Below are 27,702 nucleotides of genomic sequence, written 5' to 3'. Positions count from 1 at the left end.
TAATATTTGGTATGTTTTCTCCAGGCATTTTTTTCTGTGAAATTTTGCAAAACATGAGATTTTATATGCTGAGCATACATTTTAGTCTGTCTTTATTTATTAACAATAGATTATGAACCCTTTTCCATGTTAATAAATATACAGCTACAACTTAATTCTTAATGTTTGCACAGTATGTTTCTATATGGATATATGACAACTTCCTTACAAATCTATTGTTAAACATTTGAATTAATTCCAATCTTCACTATTAAAGTAGCATCTTATAGCTATATCTTTGTGTACATGCTTAATTATTTCTCCAAAATAAATTCCTAAATGTGGAAATGAATTCATACTTCTGCTTTTGACAAATTTCCCCCCCAGAAAGTTTGTACTAATTTAGACTCCCAACAGCCATGTGTGAACAGGACTATTTCCCTGCACTCTAACCAACATTTGGGTATTAATGTTTTTATTGTCCTGGCTAATTTCATAAGTAGCATTTTATTATTGTTTTAATTAGCTTTTCTACAGTTATAAGTAAAATAGAATATGCTCTTCCATGTTTATTTACCAATTGATTTTTTTCTTTTGTGATTTAAATTGTTAGTATTCTTCATATAGTAACACTGGTACGTAGAAATAAATATTAACCAGTATTATTATCATCATCATGATTATCATCATAGGTAGCAGCCCTTGTACATTGTAAACAGAATCCCAAATTTTTCATTTCCTTTTAATTTAATCCAATTATATTTTATCAATTTAGGCCATAGAGAGGTTTACATTTCCGATATGAATACATTCATAAACTTTGATTTTTACGGTTTCTGCCTTTGATGACATGCTTGGGAAGACCTTTCCCATAATAACATTATATAAATGTTGTTTAAATTTTCCCCTTGGAGTATTTAAATGGTTTCATATTTTATATTTAAATTATTAATACATCTGGAGTTTAGTTTCATATAAGGGTGGGATAGAGACTAGTGGGCCTTCACAAAAAGCCAAATGGTTTTTCTACTCAATATTTTAAGTATTTTTCAAACAGAACAGAACAGGAACATTTTTGAATCAAGATCTGTGAATGGCTACATCTCTGAGTGGAAAGGAATTAATTACCGCATGTCAGAAATCAGCATGGGGCCAGAGCTGTTAAACATACTAATGGCTTGGATGGAAGGAGGGCTGCAAAGCAAGCTGCTAGCTTTTCCCTGTCCAATGGTGATTTAAGAGGGTTACTTACAGCCCAAGATGACAGTGAGGAAAGCCAGACGGCCTTCAGTGTCAGGGAAGGGAGCAGCTTGGTGTCAGCAGACAAAATTGGATCTGGTCATGATCTGTCTGCAAGGCTCTTCTGGGCCCTCGTTGTGCAGACGAGAAAGGGGTAAGAACGGCCAAGACCTTCCCTTCTTGGCCAGGCCCAGAAGGACCACACCCAGAGGCTTCTCTAGGTAATAGCTCAGCAGCCAACTGTGCTGGGGTTTCCCCTCCAACATGGCCGTCTTCTTTGGTTTGCTCCGTGGATTTCTAGCTTATGCTTCTACTCTCCTACATCCCCCACTCTACTGTTTTCTTCAGAGCACACATTTGATATTAAAACCATTCTTCCCCAGACTTTGTTTCCATGCTGCATGGCTGTCCCACCATTGCATGTCTTTTCCACCTTTAAACTGCTTTTCATAAGGCTATTTTTTCTGAACATAGCTCTTGGTTATTCTACCAGTGAGAAACATAATGCTATTACTTGACAATTATAACTTGCTTTTAATAACTTGCTTCACTTGTCTTTTAATACAAACCTCTGAGTAATCCTGACAGGTAGTTGGGGAAGATCGTGTGGACAAAGCCAAGATCTGAGAAGTTGTTTGTCTGAGGGGCACAGTGACTCAGGAGCAGATCTGAAACTTTACACCAGAGATCTGGCCCAGCTTCAGAGCTCATCCTACCAGCCTCTGTGATCCCTTTCCTACTTAACTTGGTGGTTCTTGGAAGTCCTGTGGTTCAACATAACTCTAATAATTTTGTCTGTCAAAGTTCCATGCTAGGTTGTAAGGGTACCAAGATAACAGAGTCATACTCTGTCTGAGCAGGTTCACACTAGGAGTGACTTTTGAGTATTTTGTCTATACAAAATCAGAGGTGGGCAGAAGAAACTACTAAACTGTTGTCAGTCTGTTGGTTGGGGAAGGCATCACGGAATACCACATTTTGGCATGTGGGTTGGGGCCTGTCACACTAGATGACTTTGGCATCTTTAAAGGACATCTGTCGTACCATCCTACCCATTCCCCATCCACACTGCAATTTTCCTTCCCCTACTCTCAGTTCGTGCAATATCACCTCCTGGCCACAGGTATAGATTCAGGTGTGGGACCCATGTTATTTCAATGGCATGAAACTCTGGAGTTTTGATAATTCCAATGGGGAAAAAAAAAAGATGCTGACTTTCTGCAGGGGTATCTGAAGCTGGTGACCATCTTGTCTTTGAAAAGAGAGAACTCACCTGAGAACAGAGCCCACACAGGAGCAAGTAGAACTGAGAGAGGCAAAGGATAAGACTGAGCCTGTGGGACATTGTCTGGGCTCTGAACACAGCCACCCTGAAAGCAAATACTTTGAATTTTACAGTCTTGTGAGCCAATAGATTCCTTTTCTTATGCAGGTACATCAGTCTGAGTTGGGTTTCTGTCACCTGCAACTTAAAGATCTTTTGACTAACGTAGAGTTCCATTTCAGATCCAAGGCTCTGTGAGTCTTTGGCAGACTGGAGGGCAGACATGGTGTCCAGCTGCCTCCGCACCTAACTCCTCTGCCTTTCTGGTCCAGCTGCCCAGCATTCATGAAATGATTGGGCCAAAACTGTGCTGCTTTCAAAGATGTAGATTTTTATTTCTTGGTGGTATGAGGTTTCAGACCAGCAGGACTTTAACTCTCCTTGGTCAAGGCAACTATTGAAGCATTTTTGCAGAGTGGTCCAGCTGCTGATATACCTAGGTGAGGGCCACAGATGGTGGCTGCATTAGGCCATTCTTGCATTGCTATAAAAGAATACCAGAGACTAGGCAATTTATAAGGAAAAGTGGTTTATTGGGGCTCATAGCTATGCGGGCTGTACAGGCGGCATGGCACCCGCATCTGCTTCTGGTGAGGGCTTCCAGAAATTCCCCATCATGGCAGAAGGTGAAGGAGGAGAAGGCATATCAGATGGCGAGAGTGGGAGCAAGAGACAGAGGGAAAGGTGCCACAGTCTTTTAAACAACTAGATCTTGCATGAATTCAGAGCGAGAACTCGCTCATTATTGTGAGGACAGCGCCAAGACATTCATGAAGGATCCACTGTCTTCACAAAAATACCTCTCACCAGGCCCCACCTCCAACAATGGGGATTACATTTCAACAAGAGATTTGGAGGGAACAAACATCCAACTCTATCAATGGCTATCCCATGGGGGTTCTATTGTTTGTCTTGGTAGAACAGCATCCCCTTTCTGTAAAATGATCCCTTCCCTCACTCTAACCTTGTAGTTTGAGTGGGGCTGTCACAATGTTAGTCACATGTGACCAAACTGATTGGCCTGGAGTAGGTACCTGGTCAAGAATGAGATGAAGAAGAAGTCTCAGATCTTCTCCAACAGTGGAGATCTCTGGGGTCTTTGGTGAGCAGGTACTGTGGTACTGTGGAAGAAATAGTGTGAGGAACGAATGAAGTGGCTACAAAGAGAGAACATGGGATGAGGGCTTTGGATATGGGGCAGGCAAAATCAAGTGGTTTTCTACTACTGGAGTAGAAAACTCCTTGAGATTTGTCCTTGAGATTCCACTCTATCTTGGTGAAATTGGTCTCCTAATAAATCCCTCTGCAAATAACCAAGCTAATGTAGCTGAATTAAATACCTGGCATTTGCCATCCAAAGGGTGTTGCACAACTCCTGAATTCTCCAAGGCCATCTTGGCTCCATTTAGCTAACAAGCCACCCACCCATTAAATCAGTGGCTCACAGCCCTGCCTCACATTTGAATTACGTAGGGTGCTTTTAAAATACTGTGGTACCCAGACCCAGCTCCAAGGACTTTTACTTAGCTGGTCTAGGGGAGAGCCCAAGCATAGTGCGTGTTTTCTTTGTTTTGTTTAGTTTTTGTTTTTTGTTTTTTATTTTTTTGAGACAGAGTCTCACTCTGTCGCCTAGGCTTGAGTGCAGTGGTACGATCTCGGCTCACTGCAACCTCCACCTCCCAGGTTCAAGCAATTCTCTGCCTCAGCCTCCAGAGTAGCTGAAATTACAGGTGCCCACCACCATGCCTGGCTAATTTTTGTATTTTTAGTAGACACATGATTTCACCATCTTGGCCAGGCTGGTCTTGAACTCCTGACCTCGTGATCCACCCGTCTCCACCTCCCAAAGTGCTGGGATTACAGGTGTGAGCCACCATGCCCGGCCTGCACAGGGCATGTTTTTAAGCTACTCTGTTAATTCAAGACTTGTAAACCACTGCAGAGATGATCCACTCCCCTGACTTGCCTCTAGAATGGGACATGGGGCACCAAGGTGTGAGGAAAAGACCACTGGGTGATCTTGCTGTCTGAGGGGCTCCGTCCAAGCCCATCTTGGTCATTAATTCTGTGACTATAGGCAAGTCTACTGATCAAGTCTCTGGGTCCCCACCTGTAAAACGGAAAGAATAACTACTATGCTGTCTTCCTCACAGAAGTCTTTTCGGACAAATGTGAAGAACCTAGAACTTTGGGAATCTGGAACCTGCATCTCCCAGAATAGAAATCACACTTCATGCTCCTCACACAGGGGAAGAGGATGCCAAGGCTTTTCCACATCATTCCTTTGGAGTCAGAACTGAAATGTTCACAAGGAGAAAAGGGCAACTCCACCTCAGCAGAGGAACACAGCAGAAAATGGGTTCCCTAGACATGCTTGTTTTGTCATCCTCATTCCCTGCCCCACTCGCGTGCCCACCCCACCCCAATCAAAGTTCCTGTAGGAATACCTCAAAGATCCCTTGTCAACAGCCAGCTACCCATCAAGGCTACTTGATGATCAAATCAGCCTTTCTAGGCCTTTTCCTAAAGGATTTTAATCTCTGTCCTTGTTCTTCCCTGGATTTTTTTCCACCACTCTTTGGCTTAATAAATGCCTTTCCAGAAGGCTTCAGCACGGCTGGAAGTATACTTGAACGGCAATTCTAAGTCCTTATTAGCTCTATAGTGATCAGGTGAAGGAATAATTGATCTCAATCAGGAACACCTGGTTTTATAATTGCACAAATGATTATAATTCAATAATAAAAGTCAATTTAACTAACTTAATTCAGATTGCTTTAACCTCTCGCAGACAGTTAAAAAATGAACAAGCAAACAGGAAAGGGAAAAGAAAAGAAAAGAAAAAAAGAAAAACAAAGCTCTGTCTAAACTACCTGACCAAATAGGGCCAGAATGTAATTGATTCATTTTTCCCCTACATTAGGTAACATGAATTCTCCCTTCTGGGCCTGTGTTCATTAAAGTCTTTCTGTGTCGAATGTCCTTCTTTTCTCTCTATACCTCCAAACTGTATTCCTTTTTTAAGATCAGGCTGAAATACAACCTCCTTTACCTTCTGTAGAAAGGTTCTGGGATGGTAGGAGTTGGAAAGACATTCACTTCCCCCATGGGGCTTGAGTGAGATCGGGCCCAAGGGGAAGAAAGTGATATCCATTAAGCAGCTATTATGAGTCAGTCAGACATTATTTCTGGCATTTCAATCAGTCTTCACAGAGAAAATAGGAAACTGAGGCTAGGCAAGCTTAAGGATTTCCTCAAAGTTTCATAGCCAGATAATAGCAGAGATAGGACTTGAACCCAGGCCTTCCTGATTTCAGAGCCTGTGCTTTTTGCTCCCCACCATGACAGACAATCAGGGCATCCCAGGCCTTTCCAGGCTTTTGGACTTCGGCACGACTTCAGCTACCCTTTTGAGTTTCAGCTGCTGCCACTTGAGTCTGAACCATGAAGAATTTGGCCAAGAGGTTGCCAGTCAGATAAGGCTTTCTCTGTTGGCTTCCACCTCACGGCTATTTGCAGGGGGTGTTGTTAGGAGCCTCAAGAGATGTGCATAGGGTAGAGAAGGATCTTAAGGATCTACCTCAGCAGTAGCTCTCCCCTGTCTCTCCAACCAAACATTCATTCATGGAGATCAAAGGAGAACATGAAATGCTGGTCTGTGTATCACTTCAACTTTGTGAATCCTAGAGACTGAGCTTCAAGGAGTATGGTCTTGAGATCATAAAGAATGCCTCAGGCTGAGGCTGAGAGATGGAGCAATGCCCCCAAACCAGTTGTTGCCTCTGTCTGCTTTCTGGGCAGGAAGGGAGAGAGGAAGACAGTGAAGGACCTCATTGATCCACCCTTCCATTTACTAAACATTCATGGAGTGCCTGGCAGCCCGTGTGCTGGGGATACTGAGCTGACTGCTGCTACTGCTGCTGCTATTACTACTACTACTGTTTGTTATGAATGATAATAATACCACCTGCCATTCATTGAGAATCAGATACTCTGATAAGGAGATATATGCATTAACCCATTTTCCTTTACAGCCTTCTAAAGTAGGTGCTAGCACTAACCCCTTTTACAGATGGACAAATTGAGATTAAGAGAATTTAAGTAATTTACCCAGAGTTGCAGAATTTGATAGTGGTAGACAGAGTTAAGGTTTTAACCCATGAATATGGCTTTAAAGTCTGTGCTCTTAACTTTTCCTCTGCAGAACATCTCTAGTTTGTCTCAAGGTATGGTCCCTGCTCTCAAGGGCTCATAACCTAGTGGGGGATATGGGTGTGCCCATGAATCAAAGAATTCTGTATGAAAGGGCCAGTGGAGGCATACGTGATCAATGATGGCAGAAATAGGGAGAAACATAATTAACATAATTCTACTGAGACTGGAGTTGGGAGATGATCCAACTGGGAAGACTTCCTGTAAGAGGTGATATTTGAGCTCACCCTTGAACATTCTAGGAAAGATGACACACATACGTAGTCACAGGCCCAGACTGGGAGAAAGTCTGCAATGTTCAGAAGCCCCCAGAAATCTGGTGCACTTGATGTGTAGAGCACTGGTGTATGTGCCAGGTGAAGTTGAGACGGCCTGGAGAGATGGACAGTATGTTGTCTTGGACAGTATTCTGCAAAAACAAAAATCCTGGAGAGTAATGAATAAGGGATTAAAATAATGGACTATGTTTTATCTATGGCCGGAAAGGAGACTGGGCAGACCAGAGGGGAGGGGCTCATCCAGGGAGAAGTAAGAAAGGCCAGAGGGGAAAGAGTGCAGGCAGAGGGTCTCATTCTTTATCCCTGGACAGCTGGTCTGTCTCCATGTAGATGTCCCCTCCCTGGCCTTTAAAGGCTGAGTTCTCAGACAGACCCTGTGTGACACTCTGATACACTTTGACATGAGCTTATTGGCCAGTTTCTGAATATGATTTCTTTTTCTAGAACACATTGGCCCTCATGGATAGTGTTTCTTTTCAGAAGCTGTCACTATAAGCTGTGAAATCTCCTCCACTCCTCAGCTCTTCACTATCCTCCTTATTAAGAAATAATTTGGTTCCTTAAAAAACTAAAAATAGAACTACCATATGATACAGCAATCCCACTGCTGGGTATATATCCGAAAGAAAGGAAATCAGTATGTTGAAGTGATATCTGCATGCCCATGTTTATTGCAGCACTATTCACAATAGCCAAGATATGGAATCAACCTAAGTGTCCATCAATGGATGAATGAATAAATAAATGTGGTTTAAATACACAATGAGATACTATTCAGCCATAAAAAAGTATGAAATCCTGTCATTTGCGGCAATGTGGATGGAACTGGAGAATGTTATGTTAAGTGAAAGCAGCCAGGCACAGAAAGACAAATATCTTATGTTCTCATTCATGTGTGGGAGCTAAAAAAGTGGATCTCCAGGAGGTAGAGAGTAGAATGATGGTTACCAGTGGCTGGGAAGGGTAGGGGAAGAAGGGGATGAGGAGAAGTTTGTTGATGGGTACAAAAATACAGTTAGAAGGAGTAACTTCTAATTTCAACAGTACAATACGGAGACCATAGTTAACAATAATTTATTGCATATTTCTAAATAGCTACGAGAATTGGAACATTCCCAACACAAGAAAAGATAAATGTTTGAGGTGATGGATACCCTGATTACCTTGATTTCATCATTAAACATTGTGTACATTTATCAAAATATCACCCCTACCCCATAAATATGTACAACTATGTCAATAAAAAATAAAACATATACAGAAAAAGAAGTAACACATTAATTAATAACAATTAATATATTAAGTATAAAGCAGTAATTTATGTCCATGTATAATTATTAATTAAATAAAGTAATTTATATTAATTCATTGAAAATGCAGGTAAGGGGCTAGGCGCGGTGGCTCACACCTGTAATCCTAGCACTTTGGCAGGCCAAGGCTGGCGGATCACGAGGTCAGGAGATTGAGACCATCTTGGCCAACATGGTGAAACCCCGTCTCTACTAAAAAAAAAATACATAAATTAGCTGGGCCTGGTGGTGCATGCCTGTAATTCCAGCTACTCAGGGAGGCAGCAGAATCACTTGAACCAGGGAGTCGGAGGTTGCAGTGGGCTGAGATCGCGCCACAGCACTCCAGCCTGGTGACAGAGTGAGACTCCATCTAAAAAAGAAAGAAAAAGAAAGAGAGAGAGAGACAGAAAGAAAGAAAGAAAAAAAGAAAAAGAAAGAAAGAAAGAAGAGAAAAAAAGAATAAAAAAAGAAAATGCAGGTAAGGAATAATTTTTTTAAATTTCCTGGAAAGTCCATTTCCCAGAAAAAACCATAGCCATTATTTTGGTGTTTGTTCATTCAGAAGTTGTCCGATGGTCATGTGAAGAGTGTGTATGGGCATACTTTTCTTTCACAAAAATGCAACAGTATTGCAATTCAGTTTGCAGCCTGACTTTTTCACATGGCAATATATGATGAGCACCTTCCCATGGGATCACATGTAGAATGAATGGTTTCTAAACCTTTGCAAACCTCGAAATCTGCAGCATGGAAGCACATAGGTGATAAAGCATAGGAGATGGCAAGGATCATGGGAAGCAAGCCATAGTATTTGAGCCCTGGTTTTTCCTCCTAGAGCTGGGTGAGCCCTCTGAACCTTACCATTTTTATCTATGAACTAGGGATGTTACCACACCCCTACCCAGCAGACCTCGCAGGTCTGGGGTGAGTATCTATGCAGTGGCAGACATAAAGTGGTAGACTCTTAATATATTATTCAAACATAAGAGATCCGTAAAGACTCTGTGCCCCAAATTCCCCTCCTTTTGCTACTGAGAGCTCTTAGATGACATCCCCAAAATCTGAAGATTCCAGGCTTATCCCTGGGGTACCTGCCAGCCAGTCTTCCTGGTTGGTAATAATGAAGTTCTAACATTGGAATGGGGAGGAATTAAATCAGCCTGTCTGACTTGTCTGGCTTGTTTTACCACAATATTTTCCAGTCTTTTGGCTACTATGGGGCCCATGTTCCAAGCAGGCTGGGCATCTTTCACAGCTCCCTCCTCACAGTGGATCTCATCACCCCAAGTCTCTGCCAGCTAACCCTGCCAACTTGCTCTTACCTCTGTTGCCTCTTAGAGTTGGATGCTGTCTTCTCTTGCAACAGACCCCTAGAATGTCCTCAATCCTCTGCCCCACCTTCCTGGACTAAGACGACACCACATTTTGCCAGGAGAGGAGGTGGTGTGGCTTTCCAGGGCTTCTTCAGGGCTTCTGATGGTGACTTTCCAGAAAGGCCACCCCAGTGCCCCAGGGTACCCTCTGGTTCTACCCTGCCTCCTCCATATACCCAAAGTGGCATATGGACCCTTCGTCGCCAGCAGTGAGGCCCTGAATGGTGGCCACCCTCACTTCCCAGGATCCCATCACAGCTGAAGGAGCTGTGAATTGAATTTTAGGCTGTTCCTTCTCTCCCTCCAATCCATTCATTCGCAGTTCCCTCTTCCTGAATCATTCTTCCCCCACCCGACACCCACAACCCTTCCCCATTCCCCAGACTCCCCCTTCCTCATCCTTGAGAACTGAGCTCAGACTGTGGGGCCTTTCTCATCCTGCAGGGCTACTTTAGGTGCTTATAGCCTCAAAGCATCTAGTACTTCTAATTACCACAGCAAATTCTAATTTTCTATTAACTTGTCTCTAAATTATGAGTTCCTTGAGAAGGAGACTGTGTCTTATTTTCTGTTATTGCCTAGAGCTGAACACATAATAGGTGCTTAGTAAATATTTGTGGAATTAATGACTGAACAAACTTAGTATGTCTTAGTCTCACAAGGGTCACTTCAACCCCCTTTTGTGCTTCTGGAGAATTTTTTTGGTAATCTAGAAATCCATCCATCCTTTCTCCGGCAGCTGAGCTATGAGCAAAAAAATCAAGGTGGGCAGACCTGACACTAACCTGCCCCTACCTATTTGCCCCTGTGGCCTTCCCCAGAGGGAAAGTCTGATCTGTGACTCACAAGGCCTTGGTCGCCTTCTCTGTTGACTTCCTGACCTATCCTCCCAAAAGCTGCCCGGCCCTGGTTAGTTTCCAAATGAAAATGAATTTTGTTAATGTCCTAAGAAGTTGCTAATATCCCTACATGTAAATAGAGATTTCTGCCCAGATTCTGTTTGGATATCATCAAAGCTGAGATAGAAGTCACTGAGCTTACCTCATTCATGCATGCATTCTTTGATGCAGTACACATTTTCTGAGTTTCTATAATGCCCCAGGTACTGAGCTAGGTGCCAAGGATCCACATTCCACTGTAGATAGGCTCTCTGCTTTAACAGATCTCACTGTTAAAACAACTTCACCTAAAGCCATTTCATCTGTTGGTGGATTTCTGTAATGGGCAGTTGGGCTAAAATTCAGCCCATTTGTGTGTTTTTGAACCTGTTTAGATGTCCTGTTCTTTTTGTGCTATCTTTTGGAAGTGGGGGGATTGATTTATTTTTGTAATGATTTGTCTTAGAACTCTTCTTATATCAATTAAGATATACAATCTTTTAAAAATAAAGTATGCAAATGTGTGGTAGATGCTCCTGACAGCAATAACTTAGGCATATCCTGAGAATGACCTTATGGTCTATGAAGAATATGTGTTCAAAGCTCCAAGCTAAGGAATCTGGGAGTGGCCAACCTGGAGATTCATTTCTTATCTATGAGGAATATGTGAACCTCCGGCCCATTCCATGGAACACAGACCATACAGGGGATTGAGGCCCTTTATTTTGGGTTAAATGAAGTTGTCAGGTGGTGGTTGTTAGGGGGAGGATGCTCAGTGAAAATGCTGTGTAAATGGCATGCTTTTTACAAGCAGCAGTGGTTCTTTTGTCCAACCTGCCACCACTGGCAGGGGACCGCCCTGTACGTAAGTCCTTTTAATAAATCCTATGTCTGATTGGCTGGCTCCATGTCTCTTCTTCAGCCTCTCGAACATGGTGTCATCCCTACTGAAGTCAATAGAGATTCAGCACAACAGCAAATCAGACTGATGTTCGAAGATTGGAGTTTGTGTTACCAATGGGCTTTCAATGCCTTTTCAATCCAGTTGCTGGATTCCACTGGCACGAGGAATTCACTTGTGGTTGAAGGGAGGGGTGGTTTTGGAGGGAGTATGCAAAGATGAGAAATGGTTTCCTCTCCTGCAGACCTGAGAGATGGATCCTGAAGGGAAAGTACAGAATAAAAGTTAACGGACCATGTTCATTAAAAAGTGGAAGGCTCTCATCTCATACAGAGCCCACCCTGGAGCTGGGATGAGCCTGTTCACCTCCCTTTCTGTACCAGAGGCCGAGTGTGGTTTTAGCCACACTTTAGGGGGACACATGTCCTTCAGAGGAACTATGTGGAAGGAGAATGTGAGAGGAACCCTGGAGGAAAGGCTGAAAGTGATGCATTATGGAGCAGAGGTGAGGCAGCCCTGTGGACAAGTTGAAACAGCTGGGGGAAGGGCTGCCAAGGTCCTCTGGTTATCCAGGTTGAGGCTGAAGGCTAGCAAGACTTGGGCATCAGTGTCACTGGAATTTTACTTGTGTTCCAAAGATGCTAAGGCCTGAGCATGTTTGAGTTATAAGACACCCCCAAGAATATAAAACAACCCTATGCACACCAAAATGAATCTTATAGGAAATATAAAATTAAGTTTTAAGCTTCCATTGTTAAATTAAGGAAAAGATCATCTTTACAATGTCAAAAAGAAAAAAAAATGAAGCCATGGATGGATTAATAGGCAAATGGATTGTTAAGCGAACTGGTTTTAGGCAACAGATCTTTAGGTGAAGTGATGGAGCTGCTGTTTGCCCTTGATTGCAGTCCTGAGACCACAGCTCCCCCTCTGTTGAGGCTCTTGAACAGGGCTGACTGGTTGCTCCCATATGATCTCTGCATTGCCAAGGAGAGGAGGCCCAGCCACTTCTGGCAACACTCTGGGCTGGGGCAGGGCAGCCTCCCCCATGATGGCAGAGAGCAAACAAAGGTAGCCACGCTAAGGCTGGGGCACAAAGGGCTGTGTTCCCAATGTGGCCCCTGGACACTGGCCAACCCTCCTTGTCCTCTAGGACTCAGGGCAGAGGCACAGTATTGCAGGCTGGGAGAGAATGTCTCTGCTCCTAGGAACCTTGGCCTGGGGATCATCAAAACCTCAAGCTGTAAATACCCTTAGGAATTATCTAGTCCAACTGCCTCATTTCCCAGAGCAGTTGCTGGGGCCCAGAGAATGGAAGGAATTTGTTCACTGTCACCGGGAATGCTAGTGACGCAGGCTTCCCCGGCTGGGTTCAGTGTACCACACTGAACCCTGACAAGGGACCCTGGGTTTCCATTCAGTTTATCACGAAAATCAAACTAATTGCATCACTCAGTATTTTCCAGTTACTGGAAAAGTCTAACTTTGTTAAATTCACGAAGCATAAACATTTGCTAATCAAAGTACTTACCCAAATGATACTCAATTAAAGCAATATTAAGGGAAACAAAATGTGTGCATGCTACTGACCACCTACGCAGGATTTATATCACATTCCCTTAAATGAGCGTTAAATCAATGGCAGTTCTCACTGGCTGGGACTTGAACAGCAGGGAGTTAGCTGGAGACTTTAGGAGGATTTGACAGGCAGAGGGAAAGGCGCACCACTGTCAGGAGCCAGGAACTCCAGCTCCTCCCTTGGCTCTGCCACTCCAGGGCCCAATGACCTGAGGCAAGTCCCCAGCCTCTCTGAGCTTCAATATCTTCAGCCTTGAAATGATGCTTGAAATGATGCTCCCTGCCCAGCCTGCCCACCAGGGTTATTGCAAGGACAACATGAGGTGGTCACTTGAAAATTGTGATGATTGATGCAAATCAATGTTTTCCAGATGCTCTCAAGCTGGGCCAGTGGCCAACTGCAGAAAGGAGAGTGGCCGAGCAGGGCAGGTCATAGAAGGCACAGGATGGGGAAGGACACTGGAGACCAGGTTCCTGTAGGGTAAGTTGTAATCACTGGAACTGCTGAGCCTGGAGAAGGTGAGATCTTTCCAAAGGGAATGGAAAGTGGAGTCAGTTGGATCTGGGATATCTGGGTCTTCCCGGCCATGTGGCCTTGGGCAAGTCATGTGAGTTCTCTGGGCATGTAAAATGAAGATGAAAATATACATTTTGCAAGGCTATCATAAATATTAGTAGTAATAATAACAGGCAGATACTGAGTGCTTATCATATCTTAGATACTATTCCAGGTGTTAAGTCTGTACTAACTCATCTAAACCTCACAACAGCCCCCTGAGTCAGATGTCATCCGCATCCCCATTTTACTGATGAGAAAATGTAGGTAAAAAGAGGTTCAATAACTTGCTCAAGGTCATACAGCTACATGTTAGAACCAGACTTGGCACTTAGGCCTCTGGCCCCAGAACCTACATATTTAACCTCTCTGCAGGCCATATTAATGTCCTGTGGCTATTGTAACAAATTACCGCAAACTTCGTGGCTTAAAACAACACAGATTTATAAGCTTACAATTCTGGAGATTAGAAGTCCTAAATCTAAGGTGCTAGCAGGGCTGCATTCCTTTTGGAGACTCCAGGGAGAATCTGTTTCCTTGTCTTTTCCAGCTTCCAGAGACCACCTGCATTTGTTGGTTGATAGCCTCTTCCTCGCATCACCCTGATCCTCTGCTTCTGTGGCCACATTTTAATCTCTCCAAATCTGAGTCTTCTGCCTGTCTCCTCTACGGACCCTTGAGATGACTTTGGGCCCATCCAGATCATCCAAGATAATCTCCCCTTCTCAAGTTTCTTAATCACTTCGGCAAGGTCTTTTTTGCCACATAAAGTAATATTTGCACTGGGTTCAGGAATCAGGATGTGGGCATCTTTGTCGGGGGAGTCACTATTCCACCTACCACACAGGGCCCCTTCAACAAGTGAGATTAGATGAGAAAATGTTGGTGAAGCACTGAGCCCACAGATGGAGCATAGTAGGTGTGGATGCTGGTGATAGTGAAGGGGTGAATGGCTGACAAAGACCAGGTGACTAATTTCACAGCTGCCAGAAATCAGCCTCCAGGGACACACAAGGAGCTTTGCCACACGCTGAATCAGATAAGCCCTCTGACTTTGTTTTGCCCCAGAAGCAGACCTCAAGAAGAGGACTCCAGTGCAAGTAGTTTATTTAGAAGGCAAGCCCACAAAACGGAAGTGGGAAAGCGAGACAGGCAAGGCAAGGAAACCAATGGAGAATGCCATGAAGCTAGTTACCACCATAGGCAGGTGGAGCTTAATCCCACTGGGGAATTGTGGAAAACAGTGTGGAGCTCTGCACCTCAGAGTTATCCTACCTGAGAGGTGACAGGGCTGGGGTATGGATGCACCAATTCCCTTCAGTCTGTTGCAAGTTGTTCCAGGGAGGGGGAGAGTGGAGTTAATTCACCTACATGCCCATCTGCACACACACATATAAAGCAGGCTCTGCTATTTACAATAGCAAAGACTTGGAACCAACCCAAATGCCCATCAATGATAGACTGGATAAAGAAAATGTGGCACATATACACCATGGAATACTATGCAGCCATAAAAAAGAATGAGTTCATGTCCTTTGCAGGGACATGAGTGAAGTTGGAAATCATCATCCTCAGCAAACTAACACAGGAACAGAAAACCAAACACTGCATGTTCTCACTCAAAAGTGGGAGCTGAACAACGAAAACACATGGACATAGGGAGGGGAATATCACACACTGAAGCCTGTCAGGGGGTGGGAGGAAAGGGAAGGGAGAGCGTTAGGACAAATACCTAATGCATGCAGGCCTTAAAACCTAGATGATTGGTTGATAGGTGCAGCAAACCACCATGGCACATGTATACCTATGTAACAAACCTGCACATTCAGCACATGTATCCCAGAACTTAAAGTAAAATAAAATAAATAATGATAGAAAAAAATAAAAAAGTAAAGCAGGCTCTGATGGCCAGAGAATGCCTACCTGCAAATATCCATAGGTGCCGGCAACTGGAAGTCTGGCTGCGTGCACTGAAATGGCAAAGATAGGGGTGCTGCGACCAGGTACTGGTAGTGTCTGCTACCCCACCTTGAGCCTATAGTCTTCATTTCCTGTGGACACTATCCACAGGCCAAGATAATGCAGAAAGATGAGAAAATCAAGGAGTCAGCATCTGCCCAAAGTGAAGGTAAGAGGATGGCTTGGAATTCACAGCTGGCAACTGAAGCTGATGAAAGACATCACCTTAATGCTGCTCTCCAGGGCTTGCAGCCCTTAGGACAGGTGCTGTCTGCAGGGCGGCCTTGCGGTGACAGTGGTCACCCCGCTGAATCCCCAATGCTGTCTTATATTGCCACTTTCCTGGGAGGCTGTCATCCATCTCTGATTTAGACTACCCCGAGGTCTTACGGTTAAGCTTTTGAGTAGGTTTTGTCATTCTGTATTATTTTCCTTTGTACTTTTTGTTCAGGAAGGTTCCTGGCTGTCTTTGGTGTAGTTTGTATCATATCTTCCAATAAAATAAACACATCTCCTATAACCTGCCATCCATGCATCGTCACCCCCTTCCCTTCCTCACCCCGGTGCAATCTGGCTTTTCCCCTGCCTCTCCGGGGAAATGGCTCTCCCTAAGGTCACCAACGGATTCCAAATTCCCAAACCTAATGGAATGTCTTAGTCAAGCTCCAGTCAGCTTTTGATGCTGTCAAATGCTGCAGTGCTGGCTGGTGTTTCCCCCCATTCTCCCTCCTTGAAGCTCTGTATTTCCTGGGTTTCCATGCATGACACTTCACTGGTTTGCTGGCTGCTAGACTATTTCTGTCCCCTTCACTGAGTTATCTTCCTTTGGTTGTCACTTAATGTCAGTTCCGACGGGGTTTCAGCATTGTCTCTCTTCTCTTCTCCCACTTCGCACTCTCCTGGGGTGATCTCAGCCAAATCCACAGATTCAGTGGCTATTCACCTACAATGCCCAGATCCCCAGCTGTCCCCCAAGCCACCCTCCTGACACCTAGATCCAAATGGTCCTCCCCTCCTCGCAGGTCAGTTCCACATAAATGTCACGTTCAACAGGCCCAAATCTGACCTCATCTTCCTGGGAAAACCAGCTCTTCCTCCCGCATGGCCCATCTGGGTGAATGGTACCCTCCCATCCCCATCGTTGTCAAGCCATATTGGGGCCTCATCCTAAGTCCTACCTCTCCTTCACCTGCCACATCAAGTCCCTTATCAGTCATATCTTTGTTATTTCCCCTTAACTAGCTCCCACCTGTCCTCTGCTGCCCAGGTCTCTCATCTGTGGTTCGGGCCTCCCCTGGCCAGGGCAAGAGTTTCCCAGCGTGTTCTTCTGTAGCTGGGATCAGCCAGGATCATCTAATCACAATCCTGTCATTTTACAGGGCCAGAAATTTGCCTGCTGAGGGGAAGGTGCAGGCTGGGTACCCAGGCCTCCTGGCCCATGATGAAATGGAGGTTGAAGCCAGACAGGCCTGCGCGCAAAGCCTCCCTCCCCTCTGTGCCAACCTGTGTTAGTTTCCAGTTGTTGCTATAACAAATTACCACCAACTGGCCTAACATAACACACATTTATTATCTTACAGCTCTGGAGCTCAAAAGTCCAAAATGGGTCTTACAGGATTAAAATCAAGCTGCCAGTGGGGCTGGTTCCTTGACGGGGTTCAAGGAGGAAACATGCTTTCTTCCTTTTCCAGCTCCTAGAAGCTGCCTGCATTCCTTGGCTGGTGGCCCCTCCCACTCCAGTATCACCCCAACCTCTGCTTCCACTGTCGTGTCTGTTTCTCTAACTCTGGCCCTCCTGCCTTGCTCTTGAAAGGATCCTTGGATTACATTGGGCCCACCCAAACAATCCATGAAAACCTCCTCATCTGAGGATCCTTAACTCAATCACCCCTGCAAAGTCCCTTTTTAAATAAGTTTTTGGGATTAGAATGTGGACATTTTGGGGGGATCATTATTCAGCCTACCCTCCTAGCTGTGCCCCCTAAGAAAGTTGCTTAACCTCTCTGAGGTTCTGGTCTCTCATCTATAGAATGGGAGTAATTTTTTCCACCCACAGAGATAGAGTGAGGAACAAAGAAGAGAATACATCTCATGTCTCAGCCTCTTCCTCCCAGTCCTCATTGGTGCTAGCTAGGATTGGATCAGGATCCAGCTATCCTCCCTACAACTTCCAAGTTTCAGGAATCTTCTCTAGAACTTGAACTGTCATTTGTCATAGGAAAGAGATGCCATGCTAGTCTGAATCTACTGGGACAGCTCTGTATCTGAGGCCTGGGTTCAAGGCAACTTGGCTGCTGAATTGGGGAAGAGGTAGAAGAAGAATAAGAATGGTCTGTCCTATTTTTTTAAGTTGTAAGAACATTTTTAATGAAATAATGAATAATGATATTTTGGCTCTAATATTATGAAAATTTAAACTTTGATTATGCATAGCAAATACTTTTATTTATCCATTTTGTAAGAACAATTTTTTTACCGGTAAAAATTATTTTAATTTTTAACTATAACAGAACTTTAAAAATTATCAATAAACTTGAAATCTGGGTGAAATGGATAATTTTCTTCTCTTTCTTTCTTTTTTTTTTTTAAATGAGAAAGGAGTCTTGCTCTGTTGCCCAGGCGGGAGTGCAGTGGTACAATCTTGGCTCACTGCAACCTCTGCCTCCCAGGTTCAAGCAATTCTCCTGCCTCACCTTCCCAAATAGCTGTGGCTATAGGCGTGCACCACTATGTCCAGATAATTTTTGTATTTTTTTTTTTTTTTAGTAGAGATGGGGTTTCACTATATGTTGGCCAGGCTGGTCTCCAACTCCTGACCTCAGGTAATCCACCCGCCTTGGCCTCCCAAAGTGCTGGGATTTCAGGCATGAGCCACCATGCCTGGCAGATGAAATGGATAATTTTCTAAAAGAAAAAAAAATACAAACCACCAAGGAGAAGTAGAAAGCCTAACTAGATTAATTTTCACAGAACAAATTGAAAAAAATTTGCCAGTGTTCTACTGTTCCAGTGTTGCTGGTATATCAAAAAAGGTTTTATCTACTTTCATCTAACCTAGCACTGCAATAATTTTAACCCAGTACTGCATTAATTTTTTGATTTTTTAAATTGCACTGCACTAATTTTAACCTAGCACTGCATTAATTTTTTTTATTTTTTAATGGAAAACTAAAAATGGGATACATTTATTATGTACAACATTGTAGTGCCCCTCAATGGCTTTCTAACTATCCAGAGAAACCCAGCGGGAGATGATCTCTCTTTTCCTCCTGCCATGATTATGTCTGGATGACAAGTCTGGCACTCCTGTAGCTGTCTTGTCAGGAGCCTGAGTACAAAGCCAGCCTGAGGATAGCAGAGAGGTGGAAAGAGCGCAGGCTCTTAATGATCCCCATGATTAAGTCAACTAAAGTTGATGCCTGCTTTACCCTAGAATTCTGATTTTTAGAGAATAAATTATTAGAGAATAAATCTTCTTTATTGGTTAAGCCTATTTCCCAACATTTGCCACCCAAAGCATTCAAACTGATGTGGTAGCTGTGTGACCTTGGATAAGCCTCCTAACCTCTCTGAGCTTTATCATAATCCACGCTTTCACACTCATTATGAGGATTAAGTGGAAAAGTACATACAAAAGTATATTTCAAACAAACTATATAGTGCTGGACAATTTAGGCTATTATTATTATCATTTTGAGCTTTGGTCAATGTGCATTGGTTAAATTGAGTCTATTTAACAAAATTCTTTATATCATGGATTTAGTCAAATTTACTTTATTCTAATCTGTTTTTTAATTGACAAAATTTGGATATATTTGTCATGTACAACATGTTTTGCCCCTTGATGGTTTACATCATGGATTTGTTCACATCTCTGCCCTACTTTGACCCAGTAACTTCAGCTGCATGATTGCAGAGCTGTGCTAGCATGAGGACGATGCACAGGTCTTTCCCACCTCCCTCTGCCTTGCCCAACTTCAAATGGGTCTCCTACAAGGAAAGGGAAGTGGCCGAAGTTTGTGTCATGAAAAAAAATGCCCCAGGAAGGAGAAACAAGGCAGTCTTCCAAGTCTCCCTTGAAAAATAAGAGCCCAGGAATACCTGAGAAGAAGTCTAAATGGCCCAAACCCCACGGGCTGCCCCATGGCTCCCAGGTGCCGAGGCTTGCTCCGCAGTTTCGCGTCATCTGTGCCTCTCAGTCAATACATTCCTCTGGGGGAAAATTGTAGTTCTGAGGATTTCCAAATAGCGCCTAGGCCATCTGTTCCTTCTGAGTATCTCCTCTCCTTCAGCATAAGGAAACTCTAATTGGGGGAACCTTTGCCCTTCTCCTTTTCGCTTTTTCTATGAACATGTGCAGATGAAGACAGACCGCAGCATCTCTGTTCATCTGTAGTCAGATCTCTCGACACAATGCACAGATCAGGCAGGAAGGGCTCAGGTACTTGAAGAGGCATGGGCAGTGATACCAGAGGGAATATACCCTGCTTTGGGATGGTTCTGGCAGGGTGGCTTCAGACTGCTCCTTGAAAGATGGAGAGATTGGGATATAGGGAGACTGAGGGGAGGAAGATCTTGCAGGTAAAGGGATGAGTATGAGGGTGAGGAGGTGAGGCCACTCAGGTAGCTTGTAGTTCAGCATTGATTAACAAATGCTGGTCTGTGGACCAGAATCAACCTGTGATAGCTTTTCTCTGGTTCACAGTAAACGTGACAAAAATAAGGACAAAGAGTATGTTTTAAATAAAGATAATTCATTCAACTTGAAGTTTTCTTTTTTATTGTTTTGAACATTAAAATGCCTTTCCTTTTATAAAACGATTGTTATCATCAAGCATAACCATGGGAGCCATGGGTATTTTCCTAACTGTTCCTCTTCTCTCACCTTCCAGGCGTGTGGGAGGATTACTCTTCCTGGCCCTGTTTAAGTGAGGTCTGGCCAAGTGATTTGTCTTCACCAATGAAAGAAAAGCAAAAAGAACATGTCACTTCCAGGCAGAATGTCTGGAAGCCAGTGGACAGTCTGCCTTGATCCATTGTCCTGCCTCAGAGGTCATGGAAATATATGTCAAGACTCAGTCTCTGTCAGCCTGGATTCACCAGTGACTACAACCCTGCCAACCTCCCTGGGCATGTAGGGGGAGAGAAAAATAAGCTTCCATTGTATGAAGCTAAGAGATCTGGAGAGTTATTTCTTTCTGTAGCACACTCTGACTAATAGAGTAGCTAGCAGCTAGGAGGTTTTTTAATATCTTTATTTAGCAAAACGAAATGGTGCCAATCTTAGGTTGATATGATTTTTTTTCTTTTGATATTTAATTGCCCCGGGAAGTACAATGCCTTGGACATTCTGACACTGATAACTGGAGTGTGGGGAGGTGTCCGGTTTAACACGGGTAACAGTTCTCAGGACAGGGGCCACTATATGGGACCCCTCAGCCCCAATTCAACCAGAGTCACACCTGTTTTATCTGCATAATGAATAAATGAACAAGGATACCGGGCTTCTGCACAAGATTTCACATCAGGAAAGGGTTTTATAGCTGAAAAAGAAAAAGTTAAAAGTTGTGCAGCAAAGACTATGCTAAGCCCTGGGAATGTTGTAAAGAATGAGACAGACACAGGCTGCATATTGGCTATGACTTTCAGCTTTGCGGGGCATGGAGAGGCCGGAAGGGCAGACAAAAGACAAGTCAACTAATTAATTAAATAACTGAAAGTAGAAACACTCTATGTAGGTAAGATATGGGGACTGAAGTAGAGATTAACAGGAGGTGGCAGGCTGGTAAGATCTCTTGTCAGAAGATAGTATTTTAGTTGCAACCTGGAGGATGGAAGGGCTACCAGGCAAAAAGGTGTGTAACCTGTTCAAGAGGCTGAAGGCCTGCGTAGCAGGAGGCAGGGCTGAGAAGGAGAGAAGAAGGAAATAAGTTGGAGGATCCACAGGAGCCTAATAAGCAGGCTCTCACAAGCCACAAGGAGGTAAGCGAAAGAGAGCAGCAGTGGATGATGCTGCCTTGCCCATGTCTACTTAATAAACACTCAGACTTGATGCCTTCAAAGCAGAAATCCTGATGTCCACTCGCTTGCTCTCCCCGTCTGCCTCGCCTCCTACCTTTCCCATCTCATAAATGGCAGTTTCACTTTTCAAGTGACTCAGGCCCCAAACCTTGAGATCCCTTTTGCCTCCATGCCTAATCCATCAGGGAATCCTACTGGCTCTGCCTTCCAAATGTACCCTGAATTGGACCACCTTTCACCACCTCAGGGCTATTATCCTTGTCCAAGATTCTAGCATCTCTTATCTGGACTTTTGCAGTAGCCTCTTCACTGGCCATGCTGCTTCCACTCTTTATCCTGAATCCTTTGCTCTACACAACAGTCAAAGAGATCTCTCAAAACACATAGTCAGACCATTGTCTACTCCAAACCTATGATGGCTTTACACCCCACTCACCATAAAACCAAGGTCGGTACCTGGGCCTTCAAGTCCTCCATGGTCCGGCCCTTGGGCAGCTTTCTTATCTCATCTTTGTTTCTCCTCCCCTTGCTCACTCAGCTGCAACCCTGTGTACCTTCTTGATGTTTTTGTTTGTTTATTTTTGTTTTGTTTTGTTTTTCGAAACAGGGTCTCACTCTGTCACCAGGCTGGAATGCAGTGGCACATTCATGGCTCATTGCAGTCTTAACCTCCTGGACTCAAACAATCCTCCAATCTCGGCCTCCTGAGTAGCTGGACTACAGGTGAGTGCCACCATACCCGGCTAATTTTTTGTATTTTTGTAGAGACAGGGTTTTGCCACATTGCCCAGGCTTGTCTTGAACTCCTAGGCTCAAGCAATCCGTCCACCTTGGCCTCCCAAAGTGCTGAGATTACAGGTGTGAGCCACTGTGCCCAGCCCTTCTTGATGTTTTTAAACATGCCAAGTGGCATGGTTTTGTGGCGTGGTCTTTGCATTTGCTGTTTTCTCTCCCTGAACCCATTTTCCTCAGTTATCTGTTTCTTGTGGTTTGCTCTCTTTCATTTGGCTCTTTTATTCATGGTCATGTTATTGGCGTGCAAATCTCTAGAAACACCTTTCACCATTTTAATCTCCACACCTGTTTATTTTTCTTCATGACACGAATCGTCACCTGACATATTTTATGCTTATTTTTTCTGGGCCATAGGTTGGCAAACTTGTTTTATAAAGGGCCAGATGGTAAATATTTTAGGCTTTGCAGGCCATACGGTTGCTGTCACAACTACTAACTCTACCATTGTGGTGTAAAAACAGCCATAGACATTAAGTAAAATAAATGAGCATGGCTGTGTTCCAATAAAACTTTATTTACAAAAGTAGGTGGCAAGATGGATTTGACCTATAGGCCATAATCTGCCAACCCCTAGTTTAAGCATTTGCTGTCCACTTCCTAAAATGCCAGCTCCAGGAGAGTAAGGATTTTGTCTTTTTTGTTCAATACTCTCTGGGGCACCTACTAATGTGTCTGGCACGTGGTAGGCAATCCATAAATATTTATTGAATTAATTAATTGATTAAAGAATAAGCTCTTGGGAGACCTTGATTATAAGGGCTTGGCTAAGGAGTTTGGATTTTCTTCTTTAAAGAAGTTTGAAAAGAGTCTTCGCCAGTTTTAACAATGTTCATGACTGCTGATTGACAGCTCTTATCTGCAGTCTGCAATTCTCAGAATGAAGACATTTTGAGACAAATAACAGCCGCTTGCTCGTCTCACTGTTTACTCCTCTTGTAGGAGCACTGTATGATGCACATCACACATTGAGTTGGATGTGTGATGATGCATCAGACTGCTGCCAACAAAAACACATCGAAATAAAATAATCATCTCTGCAGAGGCCCGGGAATGACACTCCAGACATTCCATGGAAATCAAGGAGCCTGCTGCAGTTCTGCAGGAGACAGGATCGAGGACCCATCATAATGCTGGGTGTGGGGAAGCACACAGGTCAGGGCAGGATTAAATGAGTGGCAAGACTGAAAGAGTTGTAAGGAGACAGGTTAGCTTGGGCTGGCTGGAGGGAGTAGGTGGAGACAGATAAAAGCATGAGTCATTTTCTGGGACTTGGTGAGCCAAGGTGTGGGATTGGCCAAGAGTGGGATGTGCTCCTGAATTCTGAAGAACCCAGTTAGAGAAAGTATTTTCCTTGAGGAGAGGTAGGTTGGATATGCAAGTCTGGACTGTGGACAGCCTCGAAAGCCAGTTTGGGGCCAGGCGTGGGTGGTGGCTCACGCCTGTAATCTCAGCTCTTTGGGAAGATAAGCCAGGAGGATCACTTGAGCCCAGGAGTTCAAGAGTAGCCTAGGCAATGTGGCAAGACCTTGTCTCTACAAAAAATTTAAAAAGTTAGTCAGATGTGGTGGTGTGCACCTTGTAGTCCCAGCTACTCAGGAGGCTGAGGCAGGAGGATCACTTGAGCCCAGGAGCTGAAGGCCGTAGAGAGCTATGATTGCACCACTACACTCCAGCCTGGGTGACATAGTGAGACCCTGTTTCCACAATAAATAAATAAACAAAAGGAAAACTTTAAAAAATTTTTACGAAAAAGAAAACCAGTTTAGAAAACCTGTACCATCTGGGCAATGGGAAAGCGCTGAAGGTTTTTAAGGAATCGGTTGTTATGGTAATGGAAGTTTATCTGCAACAAGATTGAGAAATGAAATGAATGAGCAAATGGATGTGAGTGAATGAGGGAGAGGTGAATCTTAGGTGGAGTCAGCGTTGAGTCCTGAGGGCACTGCAGAGCCAATGAAAGGTTTTATGTAGAGGGTGGCATGATCCTATTTCTCTTTCCAGATGAGATGGGTGGGGGCTTAGAGGGAGTGAAAGATTCTTAAGCCTAAGAAGACCACTTGGACTGCAGTTTCTAATGATGTCGCTTTTGCACATGTAGCCACATTGTGTGGCATCTGGGTCACTAAGGGTCAACAAGCTGATACACTTTATTTGCTAAATCTGGCAACCACACTCAGGTGCAACCTTCCCTGTGAAATCTTCCCTGATTTCCCCACCTGGAAGGGACCTTGCCTCCTTGGGGCCCTCACATCTCTTCAAATGTTCCCTTCTAATTACAATGATTACTTTTTATCTTAGCACTGGGCTGCCTAGAACTGAATCACAGCTCTGCCACTCGCTAGCTCTGTGGCCTTGGACAAGTCCCTTAGCCTTCTTGGGCCTCTGTTCCTCATTAGTAAAGTGGAGGATAACAATAATACCTTTCTCCTAAGGTCACTGTAAGGATTTAATATATTAAAATATGTGATATATTTAAAACGCTTCCTGGAATATAGTGAGCTCTACATAAGCAATGGCTATTATCATCATTATCAATTTTACTGTTACTACTATGTTTATGCTATGTGTGCCCATATCTTATCTGCTATAATAGATTTGAGTCTTTGAAGGCAAGAACTGTACCTGATTCATTTTTGCATTTTCCCCAGCGAGTAGTAAAATGCATTCACATAGTATGTGCTCAATAAGTATTTGTGAAGTTAATGAATAAATGATCAAATTAATGAATGAATGTAATATTTGGAATGGGATTTAACTATGGTGCTGCAAATAAAGTATTATTTGTATTCAAGGATACCCTGATTTTTAGAAAGAAAAACAAATGATGTGGGTAATGACAGGACCCTAAGAACCTGAGTCAGAAACATGGGACAAGGCCGGGCATGATGGCCCATGCCTGGAATTCCAGCACTTTGGGAGACCGAGGTGGATGGATCACTTGAGCCCAGAGTTTGAGACCAGCCTAGGCAATATGATGAAACTCCGTCTCTACAAAAAATACAAAAATTAACCGGGGTGGTGGCATGTGCCTGTGGTACCAGCTACTCGGGAGGCTGGGGTGGGAGGATCTCTTGAGCCCAGAAGGTGGAGGCTGCAGTGAGCCATGATTGCACCCCTGCACCCAAGCAAGACTCTATCTTAAAAAAGGAAAGGAAAGGAGAGGAAAGAAAGAAGGAAGGAAGGAAGGAAGGAAGGAAGGAAGGAAGGAAGGAAGGAAGGAAAGAAGGAAGGAAGGAAGACAGGGCAAATCCTACAGAATGTATTTTCTTTTTCTTTCTTTTTTTTTTTTTTTTAAGATGGATTCTCATTCTGTTGCCCAGGCTGGAGTGCAGAGGCACAATCTCGGCTCACTGCAACCTCTGCCTCTCAGGTTCAAGCAATTCTCTGCCTCAGCCTTCTGAGTAGCTGGGATTACAGGTGCCCGCCACCATGTCTGGCTAATTTTTTTGTATTTTTAGTAGAGATGGGGTTTCACCATCTTGGTCAGGCTGGTCTTGAACTCCTGACCTCATGATCCACCCGCCTTGGCCCAAAGTGTAATCCCAAAGTGTTGGGATTACAGTCGTGAGCCACTGCACTCGGCCAGCATGTATTTTCAAAACCCAACTCTGTGCCTTCATTTTTCCATTGGCAAAATAAGAAAGTTTGATTAAATTATCTTAAACGTCCTATATGGTCCTAAAGTTCTATTATTGGGAATCACTAGATTCTCAAGAGTCTTGTTTTTTGGTGACTACATCATTTGGAATTTCCTAGAAAAATGAGCGGAAGAATTTCTTTAATTGAAAAATACTTCCAAAGGACTCCTAGTACTAGGATGTAGAGAAAGATCTTATCAAATGTAGTGAGAGCTTGAGTTAGAGGTGGATTCTTTGTTTCCTCATTTTAATTAGTACTAACATATCAAGAAGAAAAATTATTCTATCTACATGAGCCACATGTGCCCCAAAGACACAGGAAGCTTGCAAACAGGGACCAGGCCTGTTCAGAAGTCCCTGGGAAAAAGGACAATGAGAAGCACCAGCAAAATGAATCCAAATTCACTTGGGAGTCACTGACCCTGCTGAATAAGTGGTTTGGCAGACAGAGCTGTGCTGCTGCAAATCTTTTTGGGGCTCAGTGTAAAGGGTGAAGACTCTGACTTTTTTTTTTTTTTTTTTTTTTTTTTTTTGAGATGGAGTCTCACTCTGTCACCCAGGCTGGAGTACAGTGGCACAATCTCAGCTCGCTGCAGCCTGCGCCTCCCAGGTTCAAGCAATTCTCAGCCTCCCAAGTAGCTGGGAATACAGGTGTGTGCCACCATGCCAAGCGAATGTTTTGTATTTTATGTAGAGATGGGGTTTCACCCCGTTAGCCAGGATCATCTTGATCTCCTGACCTCGAGATCCACCCGCCTTGGCCTCCCAAAATGCTGGGATTGCAGGCATGAGCCACCAACCTGGCCGACTTTGGCTTCTAAAGATGCCTTGAGACAATGGCAGAGGGAGATCTAGACCAGATGGCCCTGTCTTCTAGGTCTCGCTCAGCATCTTCTCCAACTGCCTGTGTGGCTATCATTTGTGTTATTGGATGTTAAATTCTCCAAAGATTGGGCTTATTTGTCTGAAGACCCACTAGCGTCTAGTAAGTGCAAAACAAATATTTGTTGAATGAATGAATAAATGTTGGTTAAGCTTTAAAGTCTGGCTTTGGGGAATGGTGAGGTGAGAGAGGAGGTGTCGTGGGTCCTTTAATTTCCAGGTTGTGTGGTGGTAACCCGATGAACAGTTATTTCCGGGTTAAAAGAAATTATATGTGTAGTTACCAGATAAAGGCAAAGCAACCAGCACATGTTCTTCCTTCTTCTCTCTTGACTCCTTCTCAATCACCCTGGGCTGAGAGTAGAGTCCTGAGGGCAAGGAGCCTAAATCTCTAACACTGGCACAGTCTGTGGGTTTGCCCATCGCTGAAGGAAGTGCCTGGGATATCGGGTGGCTGGTAGCTCGGGATAACAAAAGCCATGAGGCAGACACGGCTGATTTCTGTTGGGGTTCTGCCTCTCCTACACAAACCCCGCAGCATGTGATCTCCCCAAAAGAGCCCTGTGCTGGGTTGCTGGGTTCTGGGCAGGGAGAGGGAAGCTAGATTCCTCCTCAACAGATGTCACCATAATTAGATAACTCATTATATCAAGGAATAAGGAAGGGAGATCGACATGGATACAAATGCAAACATATTGATAGCTTTTCTGCATGTGAGTTTGTGCAATCTGGGAAACTGATTTCCTGGACAAGGCTCAAGGGATGAGTCAGCGGTTGGAGCCTGGGGAGATTTTCCA

General features: G+C 43.9%; 1 long non-coding RNA gene across 1 annotated transcript in view; it reads left to right on the top strand.

Moving 5' to 3' along the window:
• The window catches only part of LOC129524462 (uncharacterized), a 447,472-nt gene that overhangs the window by 407,597 nt on the left and 12,173 nt on the right, over positions 1 to 27,702 (top strand). The window contains exons 3-5 of the long non-coding RNA XR_010130303.1: positions 13,426 to 13,535; positions 20,462 to 21,551; positions 22,198 to 22,313. This is a non-coding gene — a long non-coding RNA (uncharacterized lncRNA). The remainder of the gene's footprint in view (positions 1 to 13,425; positions 13,536 to 20,461; positions 21,552 to 22,197; positions 22,314 to 27,702) is intronic.

Source organism: Gorilla gorilla, chromosome 13 (assembly GCF_029281585.2).
Source record: "Gorilla gorilla gorilla isolate KB3781 chromosome 13, NHGRI_mGorGor1-v2.1_pri, whole genome shotgun sequence".
Classification (NCBI taxonomy): Eukaryota; Metazoa; Chordata; class Mammalia; order Primates; family Hominidae; genus Gorilla; species Gorilla gorilla.
This window is presented reverse-complemented; position numbering and strand designations above follow the sequence as displayed.